The 18,172-nt window shown below is 43.5% G+C and overlaps 1 long non-coding RNA gene across 1 annotated transcript in view; it reads left to right on the top strand.

Annotated features, from left to right (window-relative positions):
- Nucleotides 1-1,756: 1,756 nt before the first annotated feature.
- The window catches only part of LOC140712237 (uncharacterized), a 108,254-nt gene continuing 91,838 nt past the window's right edge, over nucleotides 1,757-18,172 (top strand). Inside the window, exon 1 of the long non-coding RNA XR_012093741.1 lies at nucleotides 1,757-2,566. This is a non-coding gene — a long non-coding RNA (uncharacterized lncRNA). The remainder of the gene's footprint in view (nucleotides 2,567-18,172) is intronic.

Here is an 18,172-nt window from a genome sequence, read left to right as displayed (position 1 = left end):
TGGATTCTAGATTTTCCCATTCAAGAATCTGTTCTCCAGGCAGACTATAGGCCCAACTCCAGACCTGCACTTTCTCAGCTTCCTCCATCATCCCTCCTCAGCCCCTTCCCGTGGCTGAGACCCAGCATGACTTGCAGCCTGGTGCTCACAACTGTAACACCCTTGGGGCCCCCAAAACTAGGGCACCTGCCCAAAGCCACACAGTCAGCAAGTAGTTAGGTTTGGATTCAAACTGAGGTCTGTCTCCAAAACCACATCTTTTCAACTATTCCCTGTGGTTTCCCCCATTCTCCCCAAAAGTCTACACTCAATCTTCAGGACTCCAAGATCAAGCCCAGGGCAGTTCCACTTCTCCTTGGCAATACAGAGTAAGACCAAGAATGCCAAGTCTCTGTCCTTGGAGATATTCTTATCCTCCAGGAATGAAGTAGAAGGGAAGCAGAGCCCAGGCTGGTTGTCCAGGTGAGCCCAGCAGGCGGAGCTGCAGCTCATGGACTTTGACTAATTTGTTGTTAATTTCTTAGGAGCAGAGAACAACCCTAACAAGATGCAAAAATCAATAGCTGAGGGAAAGACAAAGCAACTTCCTGAGTACAATGTGAGGGAGGAAAGTGGTTTTTAAAAGATGTTGACAAACTATTTGCTGTGCAGCCTATAAAGTGGCATTGATTCATATTTTTTTTTTCCTAAGTTGAAAACAGGAGAGTGGTAATGGGCTAGGATAAGGGGCCTGGCTGGCCTTGCAATGCCAAGATAATTATTGTTTAGTTAGGAGCCTAGTGATTTTTTTTTTTTTTTTTAACTTTTCGGAGGCAGAAAGAGCAATTGGGGCTGAAATGGGTTTGTCAGTGATGGAGAGAGATAAACATCAATTAGCAGTAATGGCATTGGCTAGAAAAAAAAATCCTCTACAACCTGAAACCCAGTGCCTTCCTTCCTGACTCCTTTATGCCCAGCAATGAGGAGAAAAGCTGAGTACAGGGAGAGAGTGAGCCCTGTAGAGAAGGAGTCCCCAACCCCTGGCTGCAGACTAGTTGGTGGCCTGTTAGGAACCAGCTGCACCGCAGGAGGTGAGCAGCAGGTGAGTGAGCATTACCACCTGAGCTCTGCCTCTTGTTAGATCAGCTGCAGCATGAGATTCTCAGGAGCACGAACCCTGTTGTGAAATGCGCATGTGAGGGATCTAGGTTGCGTGCTCCTTGATGAGAATAACTAATGCCTGATGATCTGAGGTAGAATAGTTTCATCCCAAAACCATCCCCCAGCCCCCTCCCATCTGTGGAAAAATTGTCTTCAATGAAAACAGTCCCTGGTGCCAAAAAGGTTGGGGACTGCTGCTGTAGAGGGATGGGGTGGGGCAGGAGATCCCTGGGTATGTGGCCTGTGTGAGGACCATACTCCAAGCCTGTGTCTAGGCTGCCCTGTTCTACTTTTTTCTTTTTTCTGTAGCACCTAGACCTTTCTGAAAAAATTATATTGTTTGTTTATTTATTACATATTTATTTTATTTATTGCGTGTCTTCCCTCCTCGAGAATGTAAGCTCTGTTAGGGTAAGAGTTGTTGTCTGTTTTGTTCACTGTTAGACTCCTACCTTTTGGAAAAGGGCTGGGACACAAAAGGCTCTTGATAAATGTTGGCTGAATGAATTAATGAGGCAGGACCAGTCTTCAGAGGTCAAACATTCCAATGTGCTTCTTCACAGTTGGGATGACAGTGTGGGTGACAACAGGTATGTTATCACCCCCACTCTGAATCTGTCTCCCAACTCCTTTTGTCACCCACACTGTCTGTTACAAAACCTTGAAAACCATTTGCTCTGCAGCCTATAAAGTGGAGAATAAATGACTTTGTTGCATTGATTCTTTTATTTTCCCTAAGTTGAAAACAGGAGAGAGATAATGGGCTAGGGTAAGGGGCCTGGTTCGCCTTGTAATGCCATGATAGTTATTGTTCAGTTAGGAGCCTAGTGATTAAAATTTTTTTTTTTTTTTTTTTTTTTTTGTATTTTTTAGAGGCACAGAAAACAATTGGGGCTGAAATGGGTTTCCAAGTGATGGAGAGAGATAAATATCAATTAGAAGTAATGGCACACCGTCTGTTACAGTGTGGGTGACAACAGGCAGTTGGGAGACCGAGATTCAGATTGGGGGTGTGACTTGCTCAAGGAGCGCCAGAGCTGGGACTGGATACTATGTCTTTGAACTGCAACCCAGTGTTCTTTGTTCATGCTGTAATTTGACAGAGGGCAGAGATAACTTCATCTGTGTCTGCTATATGCCCCTCACAGCTGTACCTAGGCCTCCTCATTCCCTCTGTACCTGCCTACTAGCCCAGACAACTGCTGGTTCCCTTTCTCCTGTTCCTGCTTCTTCTCTTCACTGTCCTCCCATTCCTCTTGGTCTTCAGGTCTCAGCTTTATTATTACTGCCTCTGGGATGCTCTTCATGATGATCCAGATTAGACCTGACCCTGTTTGCTGTTCCCAAAGCCCTCTGCGTGTCCTGGTCCTTGCACCCAGGAAACACACTGAAATCACCTGGCCCGTTGCCTGTCTTCTTTGCTCAGGTAGGTGCTGCGTAAGGACAGATTTTGTCTGTCTGGTTCACTGCTATTTCCCTAGGGCCTAGGATTGTGGAAGACATTCAAAATATATGTGAGGACTTGGGAGGGTGGGGTAGGGGGATTGCTTGAGGCCAGGAGTTTGAGACTGCAGTGGGCCATGATTGTGCCACAGAGCTCCAGCCTGGGTGACAGAGAGACCCTGACCCTGAAAAAAAAAAGTGTGATGAATGAATAATGAAGTTAATTTGCTTCTCCGTGCCTTAGTTTCTTCATCAATAAATGAGGACTAATAGTATTTACTTTGTAGGGTCCTTGAGAGAACTATATTCGGCATGTAATAGGTGTTCAGTTATTAGCTTTGCATCAATCCTGGGAGATAAGTATTACTGTCTCTATCTTATAGTGGAGAATCTGAGTCTCTTAAAGGTTAAATTACTTGTCCAAGGTCATGTACTCAGTAAGCATTAGGACTTGAACTCTGGTCCATCTGATGCCGAAACTTGAGCTCCTCCTGCACGCACCACTGCCTTGCCATGGCACGCAAGGGAAGCTTATTTGCTCCTTCAGCTTGAACAGTGCACTGAAAATTGTCTGGTAAATTTGGAGTCCAATACCTGTCACAGAGAAACTTAGAGAAAGTTTATTTAAAAGTGCATTTAAAGATATAGTGAGCTCTGTTGCTTCTCTTACCCCCATCCCATCCTAAAAGCAGCTTGGCCTGTCCTGTCTGTGGACCTGGTCTCCACCTAGATGAGGGCAATAACTTGGCCATGACTTCTCCTGGAGACTTTGTCCTGTCCTGGGAATTCCTGGGGGCAGAGTGGGCCTCCAGTGTTTGTCCTCCTTAAAACCTTTCATGCAGGGCGTGGCAAAAGGAAGTCAACCTATGTTTTCTCCTATATTCCATTGAAATGGTGAAGTACATCGACTAATTTTTTTATTTCAGTTTTTTTCTGTTGTGGTAAAATGTGTATACCATACAATTTACCATTTTAATCATTTTAAAGTGTATAAATCAGTGGCACTGAGTACCTTCACAATGCTGTGCAACCATCCCCACCATCCATTTCCAGAATGTTTCATCATCCCAAACAGATGGCTCTCTACCCATCAAACAATAACTCCCCATACCCTCTTTCCTCCCAGCACCTAACAACCACTATTCTACTTTCTATCTCTATGAATCTGGCTATTCTAGGTACCTCATATAAGTGGAATTATATAATAGCTGTACTTTTGTGTTTGGCTTATTTTACATAGCATGTTTTCAAGGCTCATCCATGTTGTAGCATGTATCAGAATTTCATTTCTTCTTCAGGCTAAACAGTATTCTATTGCATGTCTATCCTACGTTTTATCTTGTTCATCTGTCAGTGGACACTTAAGCTGCTCTCACCTCTTGGCTATTGTGAATATTACTGTTAGAACATTGGTGTGTAAGTATCTGTTTGAGTTCTTGCTTTTAATTATTTTAGGTACCTTGGAGTGGAATTGCTGGATCATATTGTAATTCCACGTTTAACTTTTTGAGAGGCCAGCAAACTTTTTTCTACGGTAACCATACCCATTTACATTCCTAATTTCTCCACATCCTTAATAATACTTGCTCTTTTTTTTTTTTGATAGTAGCCATCTTAGTGGGTGTGAAGTATTATCTTATTGTGGTTTTGATTTGCATTTCCTTAATGGCTAGTGATATTGGGCATCTTTTTATGGGCTTATTGGCCATATGTATGTCTTCTTTGGAGATGTCTATTCAGATGGTAGCCTCCTAGTCCCCTGGGTACAGGATTGGAACAGAGGGAGTGTCCTGTTGTCTGTCATTGCCCTGCCTAGGGCATCTGGGCATGCATAGCCACTGACCAAGATGCTGTGATTTGGTTGGGTTGGTATCTTCAGGGATGGAGCAGGAAAGGGGTACTACGTGCCCTGTGGTCTTCAGGATGAGCTAAGTCATGGTTCGCAGGGGAGAGGTGAGGCTGTGATGCCAGTGAGTCCTTGCACAGACAAAGTCTCCAGGGTTGGAGAATGGTGGGGAGGGGGTGGGTGGCAGATACTGAGTTCAGAAAGGGAACAAGTTAGTAATAAGAAAGGCTAGTTATGGCTGCAACAGCCACTGTGGGCCAGGAGGGAAGTGGTGTAGGGGTGAGTAGCCTGCATCACTGAGAGAGTGAAGTGTCTACTCCACCATCCTGCAACCAGTCCAAGGCACAGGCTTCATACCCCTGCAGCTTCTGCTTCTGAGTTTCCTGGAACCTGAGCCAATCAAGTAGCTCTGTTCTCCCATCTTCACTCCATCACATCCACACTGGGTGCTGATGTCCAGCAGTGGGGAGTTTGCGTGTGTGCATGCATGCATATGTGTGAGGTGCTCCAGAGTAGGAGGAATTAGGAGAAATGTAAGCCAGGACAGGAGATGGGGCTGCTGGTATTTGATGTCCCACTTTTACTTGATAGCAAATTGGTGTCTGTTTCTGAGCCCAGGCTCTGAGTTTTGCTTCTTCAGAGCCAAGCAGGGAGAGCAATGGACTGGGAGTCAAGACATGGGAGACCTTGTCTTGGGTCTGCCTCTTACCAAGTGATAAGGGAGTTTAAAGTGTAAAGAGAGGTTCCCACACATTAGCAAAAAGAAGTTCTCTCTCTTTCATCTTGGGGCAGGACGAAAAGGGGACCTGCTTCCTGAGTCTGTCCCTGTTGAGTATTATGGTGGGCACTGTACACACTGACTATGCCCTTGCAATTTAGCTAGTCTTCCTTAAGTATCAAAAGTCACCTTTTATTCAGGAGTTTGTATATACACCAAAAAGATTAGCAAAGAAGTGAACTTATCGTATTTCATTTACTCAATAGTTAACCTAGTTGTTAATTGTATTTAACATCAGCCATAAACAGGATGAGGCACCATTTCAGAATGGGCTGTGTGCTGACTGCCAACCCTGCCTTCCTGGGGTAGCACTGACCTCAAGACAGAAGCAACTTTAATCACCATTCAGTTCCCTGTCATCTGCTTTGTCCTGATTCTGCATATTCTGTTGAATCATTCCTGCTTCCCATGTGGCCCACAACCTGTACAGCCCCACACTGGTCATTTCCTTGTTCAGAGTGAACACTTCACTCTCCCCAAACTCTCAGGCATTCCTGCTTTAGGGGATCAAAATTTAGTCTTCAAGTTAATGGAGTTTTCATTCCTGTGTTTCTAGCTATTTCTAATCCTATGTGCTACTGCACAGATTGATGTAACGGGGAAAGATTGGAGGTACGCTATTCTCTCATATGAAATGACAATGGCTACTATAAAACACAGTGTCAGCTCAGTTCTCACTTGGGCTCCCAGAGACAAGCCCAATAGACCAGGCCCCAGGATTGACAGCGGTCATTTTCCAGACCTCACTTTATCTTACTGTTTTGCCAGGGTGTCATTCTGGCAAATTCCTATTCCTGCAGCGCCTGAGTGGATGGGATAGCTAATATTATGAGTCAACTTGACTGGGCCACATGGTGCCCAGAAATAATGTTTAACATTATTTGTTTGTGAGATGTTTCTGGATGAGGTTAACATTTGATTTGGAAGACTGAGTAAAGCAGATTGCCCTCCTCAGTGTTGGTGAGCGTCATGCAATCCATTGAAGGCCTAAAGAGAAAAAAAGACTAAGAAAGAATTCTTTCTCTCTGACTGTCTTTGAGCTGGGATATCAGTCTTTTGCCTTTGGACTTGGACTCAGACTGGAATTTATACCGTTGACTCTTCTGGTTCTCAGACCTTTACACTCAGACTGGAACTACACCATTGGCTCTTCTAGGTCTTTATCTTGCTGGCTACAGATTTTGGACCTCCCAGCCTCCACACTTGTGTGAGCTAATTCCTGATAGTAAATCTCTTTATTATTTATCCATATATCTGTACCTATCTACCTACTTTATTGGTACTGCTTCTCTGGAGAACCCAGACTAATACAATAGGGCAAAGTCAATTGGGCGGGGCTAGGCAGGCAGACACTCCAATTTGTGTCTCTCCTCCTTTAGACATACAGACCAAAGGTGGGTATTAATCAGAGGGTCCTCTGATATTGATCTAGCTTGGTCATTTTATTTTTTTTATAGTGTTTTATTCTCACGTCATTTTATTTTATGGGCTTGGTTGTTTTTGCAACCGAACTCCTGCCTGGCTCTCTGCAGTTTTTCTGAATCACAGCTGTAGTCCCTGGGAGGTCCTCTCTCCAGGGGGCGTTGGCAGAAAAGGCAGCATATGTCAGGGGGCTGGGCAAGCTGGCAGAAACCTTCTTTGTTTGTTTAATGTTTTATTAGAGTCCATGTAGCAATGTATATAAACAAGTCCCATGGTGAGAGAATTCAGAATAAATTACTGCCTGCAATTTCCTGTTTGGCAATTGATCTTGTAGATTGGAGACTCAAGATGGAAACTCCCTGGTATTATTATCCCAGCTTCCATGTTGAAGGGCCCACAAATTCCTTATGTATCTGACGTCAGAACCACATGAAGCCTTAGAGACCAGACAGTCTAAGGCCACATAACGTTGATCAGGCTCAGAGACTCAGAAAGGCCTGAGGTCACGTGGCAAAGAGAGGCATAATCCTGGCTGTGATATTAGTTCAGCTTTAGCACCCTAAGGGAGAGATTTTAATAGGTATGAAAGATTATTTTAAGACAGTCAAAGTATGTTATTACTTGTTGAGGGTCTCAGAGCAATTGGCCTGCATTTTCCCTTCCTGTTGTTTCTTAATGTGTGTTTATGGCCCAGCCTTGGCATTTTTTTTTTTTTTTTTTCTGAGATGGAGTCTTGCCCTGTCACCCAGGCTGGAGTGCAGTGGCGCGATCTTGATTCACTGCAACCTCTGCCTCCTGGGTTCAAGCAATTCTCCTGCCTTAGCCTCCTGAGTAGCTGGGATTACAGGCACGTGCCACCATGCCTAGCTAATTTTTTTTTTTTTGTATTTTTAGTATAGACGGGGTTTCACCATGTTGGCCAGGCTGGTCTTGAACTCCTGACCTTGTGATCCACCCACCTCAGCCTCCCAAAGTGCTTGGATTACAGGCATGAGCCACCATGCCCAGCTAGCCTTGGCATTTTGAATTCTGATTCTTTTGGCAGCCAAAGGCAGCTCTGTGCTGCTGAGGGCTGTTATGGAAAAAGAAAGTACCCAGGGCTCAGACAAGCCAATTACCCAGTGGGACCCTCAGTTTTATCCTCTGTTTTATAGGCAAGATAATCCCTGACCTGCTTCTGTCCCACAGTGACAGAGTTAATGAAAACAAGCTCTGTAAATGGAAAGATCTCTTTTGCAACAACAAAGCCAAGACATGATAGAATTTAATGCTGAAAGGAGAACCTTCTCTCTAAGGTGCCAACTCACCTCTTGAAACTATCTCCCAAAATCTCACCACCCCCAGGCTCCTCATTTCTGCCAACACCCCAGCAGGAGAGAGAAATTGTCCTTTAACAAGTTGGTCAAGTGAATCTCATGCTGCCTTAAACTGTGTGTGCTTCAGTGTCTATACATTTTCTTCTCACTCTATTGCAAGTTCTTTGCATGTTCTATAGAGTTGTTTTAGTTATCTACTGCTGTGTAACAAATCACCCCAAAACTTAATGACTTTAAGTAACAATAATTATTTTTTCCCTCTCATAGTTTGTTTGGGACAGAAATTCTGGAGCAGCATGGCTAGGTGGTTCTAGCTCAAGGTCTCTCATGAGCTTGCCTCCAATGTCAGTCAGGGCTGCAGTCATCTGAAGGCTTGACTGGGGCTGAGAGAGGAGGATCTACTCTTAAAGTGGATCACTCACTGGCAGGTGAGTTAGTGCTGGCCATTGGAGGGGGCCTCAGTTACTCTTCATAGGGCACCATGGATGTTTCACATCATGGCAGCTGGCTTCCTTCGTAGTAAGAGTTCTGAGGGTCCAAGGCAGACGCTGCAAGGCCTTTTATGACCCAACCTCATTTCTTTTGTATTGTATTGGTCACTCAGGGCTAGCTGTGATTCAGTGTGGGAGGGGATTACATGAGGGCAAGGATATCAGGAGGCAAGGATCATAGGAGGCTGGCTACCTCCATCTACCTCTGACTCCTGATGATTCATAGCTTTCCCATTGAACATACACTTGTCCCTTCCCAAGGCCCACAAAAGTCTCATCATATTATAGTATCAGTTTGAACTCCCAGGTCTTGTCATCTAATTGGTCCAGGTTCAAATGAGGCTCCTTGGGTAAATTTCTAAAATATAGTACCTCCTGCACAGTTCCTCTTGATCTATAGACCCATGATAAAAGAAACCTATTATCTTCCCTCTACCTAATATACAGTGGTAGGGCAGGCATAGGATAAGCATTATAGATCATCCTGTAAAAAGGAAGAAGAAAGGAAAATGGGAGGTACACAGGGGGCCTCAGCAATTCTGAAATTCTGCTGGGAACATGGGCAGTTTCTTGGTTAGAACTCAGTCCTACTGCCTGAGAATGGTTCTCTATGGCTCTTGGCTCCAATCTCTGGGCTCAGAGGTAGAAGCTGAGTCATCTTCTCTTTTCCATAAAAAACAGCCAGTGTTTGCAGCTAAGTAGTTTTCTCAGCCTGCTTTCTTATAGTGATTTAAAGGTCTAAAGACCTATTTTCTTTTCTTTTCTTTTTTTTTTTTTTGAGATGGAGTTTTGCTCTTGTTGCCCAGGCTGGAGTGCAATGGTGTGATCTCTGCTCACTGCAACCTCCACCTCCTACAAAGACCTATTTTCATTGTATACAGTCACTGTCCCTTTTAATCCATGCAGACAATGTTTCACACAATGTAATAACCTTGTAATCTGTGAATAAGACTCTATAAATCCTATTGGCATTCACTCCATTAGTTAAAAGTCACAACCACAAGTATCAATGTGATAGGTTACTTTGCATCTTGAGTTTCCTGTAAGGCTGCTATGGGATACTGCAATTAAGATTACCAGAAGCCCTATTGTTAATGGGTGAGGGACCTCTTTTTTCCCCTGTTTGAAGCACCACCTTACATATTTCTGAGGTCTTAATAAAGGGCTTTGCATTCAGTCTGTCAGTTTCATCTTTAGACCATTTTTCCTACCGGGACACTGAATTTGATCTTTGCCTGGAGGACATTTTAAAATTTCAGTATCATTTCCTATCTGGAGAATTTAGCAATGAGACATTTTTATTTTCAAACTCAGCAAGTCCTGGCCCCTTTATGTTCAATGGTTCTTTCCTTAACACATCTTCTCACTTTCACGTTTTTATTATAAGCAATCAGAAGCCAGGTGGTACCTTCAACACTCTGCCTGGAAATCTCCTTTGCTAGATCATCCAATTCATTAGGTACATTTTCTACTTTCCATTTTACTGTAGAAGATGGTATTGCTGAATTTTCCCTCACTGTATACTATGGATTGAACGTTTATGTCCTCTCACATATTCATGTGGTGAAGGCCTAACCCCTAATGTGACTGTATTTGGAGACAGAGTCAGTGAGGAAGTGATAAAGGTTAAATGAGGTCACTAAGGGTGAGGCACTAATTCCATCAGGCCAGGGCCCTTAAAGAAGAGGAAGAGGGCTGGGTGCCATGGCTCACACCTGTAATCCCAGCACTTTAGGAGGCTGAGGCAGGCAGATCACTTGAGCTCAAGAGTTCAAGACCAGCTTGGGCAACATGGTAAAACCCTGTCTCTACAAATACAAAAAATTAGCTGGGTGTGGTGGTATGTGCCTATAGTCCTAGCTACTCGGGAGGTTGCAACGCGACAAGATTGTGCCACTGCACTCCAGCCTAGGCAACAGAGCAAGACCCTGTCTCAAAAATAAAAAATAAAAAAATAAAAAAATTAAAAAAAAGACAAAGAGACATCAGAGCTCTTCCTCTTCCAGGTGAAGACACAACGGTAAGACAGCCATCTGCAAGCCAGGAAGAGAGCCCTCACAAGGAATCAAATCAGCCAGAACCTTGATCTTGGATTCCCAGCCTCCAGAACTGTGAAAAATGAATTTTGTTGTTTAAGCCACCCAGTTGATGGTATTTTGTTATGGCAGTTCAAGCAGACTGATAGACCATATTATAAAGGTTCCCTTTCCTCTATTTTCTAATGTCACCTTTTTACTTTCCATTAAGCACTCATGGATAGCCTTTTTGCAGTGCTGGTTATAACCCCAAAAGACACAATTCCAAGTGCCATATACCTGAATGTTGAAATATTAAAAGATCAAAATCCCTAAAGATCAAAATCTCCAGAGTCTAAAATCCTATAAATCACAATCCTGAAAGATTAAAATCTAGAATGTTGAAATCCTGAAAGCCAAATTCTGGGGGAGGAATTACTGTGTTTTTGGTCATACACAGGATAGTTGCATCATGTTAGGCGGAACTATTACCTTGTTATTGTCTTTATTTAAGGAGATTAAAAGAGGTATGTGTGTGTGCCAAGTTGGCAAGGGGTAGCATTATGGACTTAATTTGAGGTGTCAGCTTGACTGGAATAAGGAATACCTGCAAACTTGGTGAAGCATTACTTTGGGTATGTCTGTGATGGTGTTTCCAGAGGAGGTTAGTGTGTGAGTCTGGGTGGACTAGGTGGGGAAGATGTGCCCTCAATAGTGGTGAGCACCATTTAATCATCTGGGGGCCCAGAAAGAACAAATACAGAAGGTGAATTGGTCTCTCTCTGAGAGCTGTGACAGGTTTTTCTTCTGCTGCCTTGGACATCAGAACTCCAGGTTCACCAGCCTTTGGACTCCAGGACTTAACACCAGGTTTTACCCAGGTCCCAAGGCTTTTGGTCTCAGTCAGAGAGTAACACAGCTGGCTGCCCTGATTCTCAATGTAAAAACATGGAAAATTCCTCAATAAATGATGATACGTCCTTTTTGTACATCTGCATTGTTAAAAATAAAATCTCTTAAGAATTTCCATATAACACACACATCCTCCCATGTACTTTAAATAATCTCTGATTACCTGTAATATCTAATATAATATAAATGCTATATAAATAGTTGTTATTCCATATTGTTTAGGAAATAATGACAAGAAAAGGTATGTGGAACCTATGGATATGAAGGGCTAAGTATCTATATATAGTCATTTTTGGGAAATGTAATCTGACATAAACACTCAGCACCCACCATCTAGCGGGTCTTTGATGATTGCTTGTTGCTCATTTGTTGTTTTACTGACTTTGTGGCTTAATCATAATGAAAGTGGTAGTAAAAGTAGTAATGATAACAATAACTAAAACAACCATTCATTAAGCTCTTATTACCCTGTGAAGGACTTGTTTTAAAATTTCCCTTTTGATTGAAGTATAACTTGTTTCAATAAAGCTCACAAAACTTAAGTGTACATCTCAATGAATTTTTATGTATTTTTAAAACATGTAAACAACATTAGAGCCAGACAGGACATTTGCAATACACCATAAGGTTCCTGTATACCCCCTCACTGCCAAGCTCCCTTCCTCCTCCCAGGTAAACACTTTTCTCATTTCTCTCCCCGTAGACTAGTTTGCCTGTTCTTGAACTTCATATAAATGAATCATAAGTATATGAACTCTTTTTGTCTGGCTCCTCTACTGTGCAAAGCACTTTATATTCATTATCTCACTTAATTCTTGCAACAACCTTATGAGATAGCCAACAATTCACATGCTGGCTATATGCTGCCCAAATGCATTTCATTTAGTCTGCACAATATTTTTAAATGTTTGAGTCTGACTACTTTTAGGATTAGAATTTAATGCAGTCACTAGTGCTTGTTATATTATAGCCAGGCAATGTTATTTACCTTACTTTCCTGGCACCTACAGGCATTGGGTTTACATACTCTAAGGGGAGCATTATTATTGTCTCTAGCACCTGAAAAAATAGTTGTTTACCAGGGGTGAACCACTTGAATAAAACCTCATATCACAGAAATGGCAGAAGTGGGATTTGAACTCAGGTCTGTCTTCCTACCACACTCCTAAGTTAGGATCAAAAAAGACAAATTTGTCCCCAAATTCTATTGCTTTGAAGTCTGAATGCCTTTGTCTGCACACCCTCCTCTGCAACTTCATGCCTCTGCTTAGCCCAGGGGCAGTGCAGGGGCCATTGCAGTCAGCCTCACCCTGACTCCAGGTCAGCCTCCAGTGCTCCCCAAAACACCTCTGAACTCCCATCTGATCATGCCAGTCCCAAACACATTCCCCATTTCTTACTTCTGTATCTTTGCTCACACTGTTTTTTCCTGCCTGGAATTCCCAACACTGCTTAGTTATCCTTCAACGCTCAACTAAAAATGCTACTTTCTACTTGTTGCTCCCACATCCCCTGGCCAATCAAGCACTCCTTTTTCTTCTCGGGACACAAAGATTCAGTTTTTAAAATTTGTACTTCAATTACCAAATGATATATCAAATTAACCCCAAGTGACTTTTGGGAATGTAACCCAAGTATCAGTCCCATAAAAGGCTATTTCATTTATTTAATCTCTGCTAAATGCATCACTACATTTTTATTGATTCTTAAGGAAGAGAGATGAGAAGCATCTGTGCTACCCCCACTGGGTTCCAAATGAACAAGCAGTCAGAAGTTTATTACTTCCAAATATCCCACTTGCTTTCTAGATATCCTATAGGGTTTCAATTCCATCACAGCAATGCTTACTGAGCAGCCCTGGGCTTGATCATGTAGCTTGGGTGTCTGGGAACAAAAAGACAAGGCTGCATCTCTGGGCTAGGACGGGTTGGAGTCTGGTTGTGGGTGTCCATGGAGACAATGGCAGGGTGGAGTGGCAGCGGGTTTGGGAGTATCTGGGGATGCTATTAGAGTTCAGGGTTGTGGATTTCAGCCCTGTCTCTTCTCTTTTGGATCTTGGGATAGTTATTAACTTCTCTGGGTTTCAGTTTCCTTATTTGAAAAATGCATATTCCAGGTAACTTTATCAGTTTTTGGACCTCGGGCAAATATAATTGGATTTTTCTTATCATCCATGCTTTGAAAATTGGCTCAGAAGTTTGAGATGCAAAATTTTATTTTCTTATAGCAGTATTCAGATAATAAAAGTAATAGATGTTATCTTCTATTGGACATTTACTATGTGCCCTCCCTGTGCCAGGCATGGTTATTATATGCATTATCTCATTTGTTCTCACTATGACCATGGTCATCACCACTTGACAGAGGAGGAGAAAGCTCAAAGAGGCACTGATTTGCTTGATGTCACATGATTGGTGAGCTACTAATTTTTTTCTTTTTTTTTTTGAGACAGGTTCTTACTCTTTCACCTAGACTGGAGTGCAGTGGTGTGATCATGGCTCACTGTAGCCTCAAACTCCCAGGTTCAAGGGCTCCTTCCACCTCAGCCTCCCAAGTAGCTGGGGCTAGAGGTACACACCACCAGCCCAGCTAATTTTTGTATTTTTTTTTTTTTAATATAGAGACTGGGTTTCACTATGTTGCCGAGGCTGGTCTTGAACTCCTGGGCTCAAGCGATCTGCCCACCTTGGCCTCCCAAAGTACTGGAATTAGAGGTGGGAGCCACTGCTCCCGGCCAAGTTACTGACATTTGACTGAGCAAATGATTGGCAAAATAATGGGTGTCATATCTATTTCCTGTTTCTGCTCAGCATCTGCCCCTTACTCCTTTGCCTGTTGATAGCAAATCTAGACTATCTGATCAAAGGCAAAGTCAATCATAGCACCCCATGCTACTGACTCGGGCTTGGCCCAGGAGAGTGCACATGGTATAAACTGGGCAAATTAGAGTCCTTCCTGGGATCTTTCAGATTGAAGCCTGAGGGAGAGTGGTCCTCTTGCTTGGATCATGGTTTCAGAGGAGGGGCTGTAGATGGTCATGTTGTCTCTTACAATTTAGGGAGAAGAGCAGAGGTGGAGTGAGTGAGAGAGAGAGAGAGAGAGAGAGAGAGAGAGAGAGAGAGAGAGAGAGTCCTAAGTTACTGGGTCCCTGGTTCAGTTCCTGTGCTGGCCCCTGGAATATGCTGCAGACACCGTCCTTTGAAATTGTATGAGTCAGCTAGGGCTGCCATAATAACAAAATATCATAGACTGGGTGGCTTAAACAACAGACATTTATTTTCTCACAATTCTGGAGACTGAAAAGCCTAAGATCAGGGTGCCAGCATGGTTGGTTTCTGGTGAGGGCTCTCTTCCTGGCTTGCAGACAACTGCCTTCTCTCTGTGTCCTCACATGGTGGAGAGAGAGGGCTCTGATGTCTTTTCTGCCCCATATAAGGACACCAGGTTTCTTGGATTAGGGCGCCAATCTCATGACCTTATTTAATCTTTACTACCTCATAGACTCTATCTCCAAATTGAGTCACGGTGGGAGTTAGGGCTTCAACATATGACTTGGGGTGGGGTGGTGGAGGACAGAAACTTTCAGTCTGTAACGGGATGAAGGGCTATTTACTTCAAGCTGCTGGGAGCTGCTGGCAGGAAGCCCTGAGCTGCCTGTCTCCTATGGTAACTCAGCTGAGGACAGCTGCCTTGTCTAAGGTCACACCCTCCTTTATGGTGTGGGATATACAGACCTGGCATCCCTGCCTCAACTCAGGGCAACCTACCAACATGGGGAGATGAAAACTTGGCACCATCACCCCAGCTTCAGAACTCCCCTGGGGTAGGTGGGGCCTCTGCCGAGTGATGCAGTTTCACATCTCAAGTTCTCCCTTCGCCTAACAGTGCTTCCTTCCTTTCCACAGGCTCTCCTTAATGATCTAACTTCCTCCAAAGGAATGTTCATCTGGGAGGTTGCTTCCTGGGAACCAGCCTGTCCTGGGGCTCCTGAAGCTGCTGTGCTTCTTCATCTTCCCCTTCAGTTCTCTGAGCCACTCCAGCAATATATTCTTATTTTTTGTTAAAGGTCTTTTGAGTTTAAGTTTTGTCACTTCTCAACTTCTACACACTTCTGAAAGATTCCTGATGACTTCAGTGAGGAAACTGCTGCCTCTCTTACTCTAGCAGGGCCCACTGAAGAGGGCTAGTGGGATCTGAGAGTGAGGGGTCCGGAGTCGAGCTGCTGCCCAGTGCATGGGGTTGAACTGCCTGGTGCATGGGTTAGAGCTTCCCAGTGCATGGGGTAGAGCTTCCCAGTGCATAGGGTAGAGCTGCCTAGTACATGGGGTAGAGCTTCCCAGTGCATGGCGTAGAGCTGCCCCGTACATGGGGTAGAGCTTCCTGGTGCATGGGATAGAGCTGCCTGGTACATGAGGTAGAGCTTCCCAGTTCATGGGGTAGAGCTTCCCAGTGCATGGGGGTAGGGCTGCCTAGTACATGGGGTAGAGCTTCCCAGTGCATGGCGTAGAGCTGCCCCGTACATGGGATAGAGCTTCCCAGTGCATGGGGTAGAGATTTCTGGTGCATGGGGTAGAGCTTCCCGGTGCATGGGGTAGAGCTTCCCGGTGCATGGGGTAGAGCTTCCCGGTGCATGGGGTAGAGCTTCCCGGTGCATGGGGTAGAGCTTCCCGGTGCATGAGGTAGAGCTTCCCAGTGCATGGGGTTGAGCTTCCCAGTGCATGGGGTTGAGCTGCCTAGCACATGGAGTCTCAATTGCTAGTTTCTAGGAACAGCACTTGTCTGAAGCTCTGTGCCACTCAGAGTCCAACCTGCCCCATCCTCTACTTCTCTCTCCTCATGCCTCACCTTGCCCCTCCTTTGGCTTTGGGATACTTCCTTGTCTTTGCCTTTCTTCTCTCTCTTTTTTAGCCTCGCATTTACCTACCCCTCACTTACATGTCACTATTCTCCAGATTCTGCTTACAGATCTCTTCTTCTATTTATTCTCTCAGATTGAATTTCCCAGTGACTTCAACAGCCACGTTTTGCTAATACTCCCAATTCTGTATCTCTAGCCTACATCTTCCCTAACTTCCTAAGCTATACATCTTTGCTGCTGGGAGTTTCCACCTGGAATTGAATAGTGTTGTGGGTTGTATCATTTTCCCCCAAAATATGTTGCATTCTACCTCTCTGTACCTCAGACTGTGACTTCATTCAGAAATAGGTCTTTACAGAAGCAATCAAGTTATAAAAAGATTATTAAGGTGCACCCTAATCCAGTATGTCTGGTATTCTTATAAAAAAGGGGAAATTTGAACACGGACACACACACAGACACACACACACATCATAGAATATGAAAGCAGAGATTGGATGATGTGGCAGGATCCAAGGAATGCCAAAAATTGTCAGCAAACCACCAGAAGCTAGGAGAGAGGTCTGGAATAGATTTCTCCTCACAGCCTTCAGAAGGAACCAGCCCTGGCAACACTGTGATCTGGGACTTCCAGCCTCCAGAACTGAGACAACACATTTCTGTTGTTTACACCATTCAGTTTATGGTACTTTGTTACAGCACTCCTAGCAAATTCATACAGATAGCATAAGCAAATATCTAAATCTCATGGCCTATGGAAAAGTAAAATGGTACTGTTAGTTTATTGTTTTTGAAGATGCTGTTTACCCTGATAGTGGAAAAATAATTATTAATGTTTACCTGCTTAAGGCATTACACGCAGGAAGAAATTGATACAGAAAACTTGATGTTTAGAAAATATTTGAAAGAGCTGGAAGAGTGAAGATCAGGAAAAACTGCTGATGGCCTCAGAAAATCAAAAAGTTGCTAAAAAACTCTCCACCAATGATTTCAGCTGCCTGAAGTACTGATGTAGGTGATTCCTCCTAGGAATTGTAAAATCTTCTGCCCTCCAATGTTTGAGTACTAATAATGGCTTGTTCCTCTTCCACCTTCCAAATCTCATGATAATGCTTCTTATTGGTGGAATAAAAATCGGGACCCTGCTGGCGACGGATCTGGGAAAATGTAGTCTTTTGGTTTCCAGCTCCTGGTGAAACTAGAAGAGCTAAAAAGAGCTGCCAAAAGTGCTGCAAGTGCTAACAGTCAGTACACAGCACATAATGCATTTGGAGGTTTTAAGGGGATAACATTTATGAATTTTCTTTGAAAAGTAAACTGTGCCATGCAAATACAAGATGTTTTATAGATGGAGAGGGTTTATAATCATAGAACATTTTAATAAAACAATTCATTATTTATGAAAAAAAATCCAGACACTGGCATGCTCCAGAGCTATTGCAGGTTCAGTTCCAGATCACTGCAATAAAGTGGATATTTTGATAAAATGAGTCACACAACTGTTTTTTTTTTGGTTTCCTAGCGCATTTAAACATTATGTTTACATTATACTATAGTCCATGAAGTATGCAACAGCATTATGTCTAAAAAGCAGTGTATGTACCTTAATTTAAAAATATATTTTTAGCCATGTATGGTGGTACGTGCCTGTAGTTCCAGTTACTCAGGAGACTGAGGCAGGAGGATTCCTTGAGCCCAGGAATTCCAGGCTGTAGTGAGCCATGATCATGCCACTGCACTCCAGCCTGGGTGACAGAGAAAGGCTGTGTCAAACAACAACAACAAAAACACCCTCTCCCCACAAAAAACTACGAAAAACCTCCCCCAAAATACAAACAAATGAAAAACTTTTTTTGCTAAAACATGCTATCACCTGAGCCTCCCAGTGAGTTTCAATCTTTTTGCTGGTGGTGGGGGTATCTTGACTTGATGCTGATATCAGTTGACTAAT

The sequence above is a fragment of the Chlorocebus sabaeus genome, chromosome 1, assembly GCF_047675955.1.
Source record: "Chlorocebus sabaeus isolate Y175 chromosome 1, mChlSab1.0.hap1, whole genome shotgun sequence".
NCBI classification, from domain to species: Eukaryota; Metazoa; Chordata; class Mammalia; order Primates; family Cercopithecidae; genus Chlorocebus; species Chlorocebus sabaeus.
This window is presented reverse-complemented; position numbering and strand designations above follow the sequence as displayed.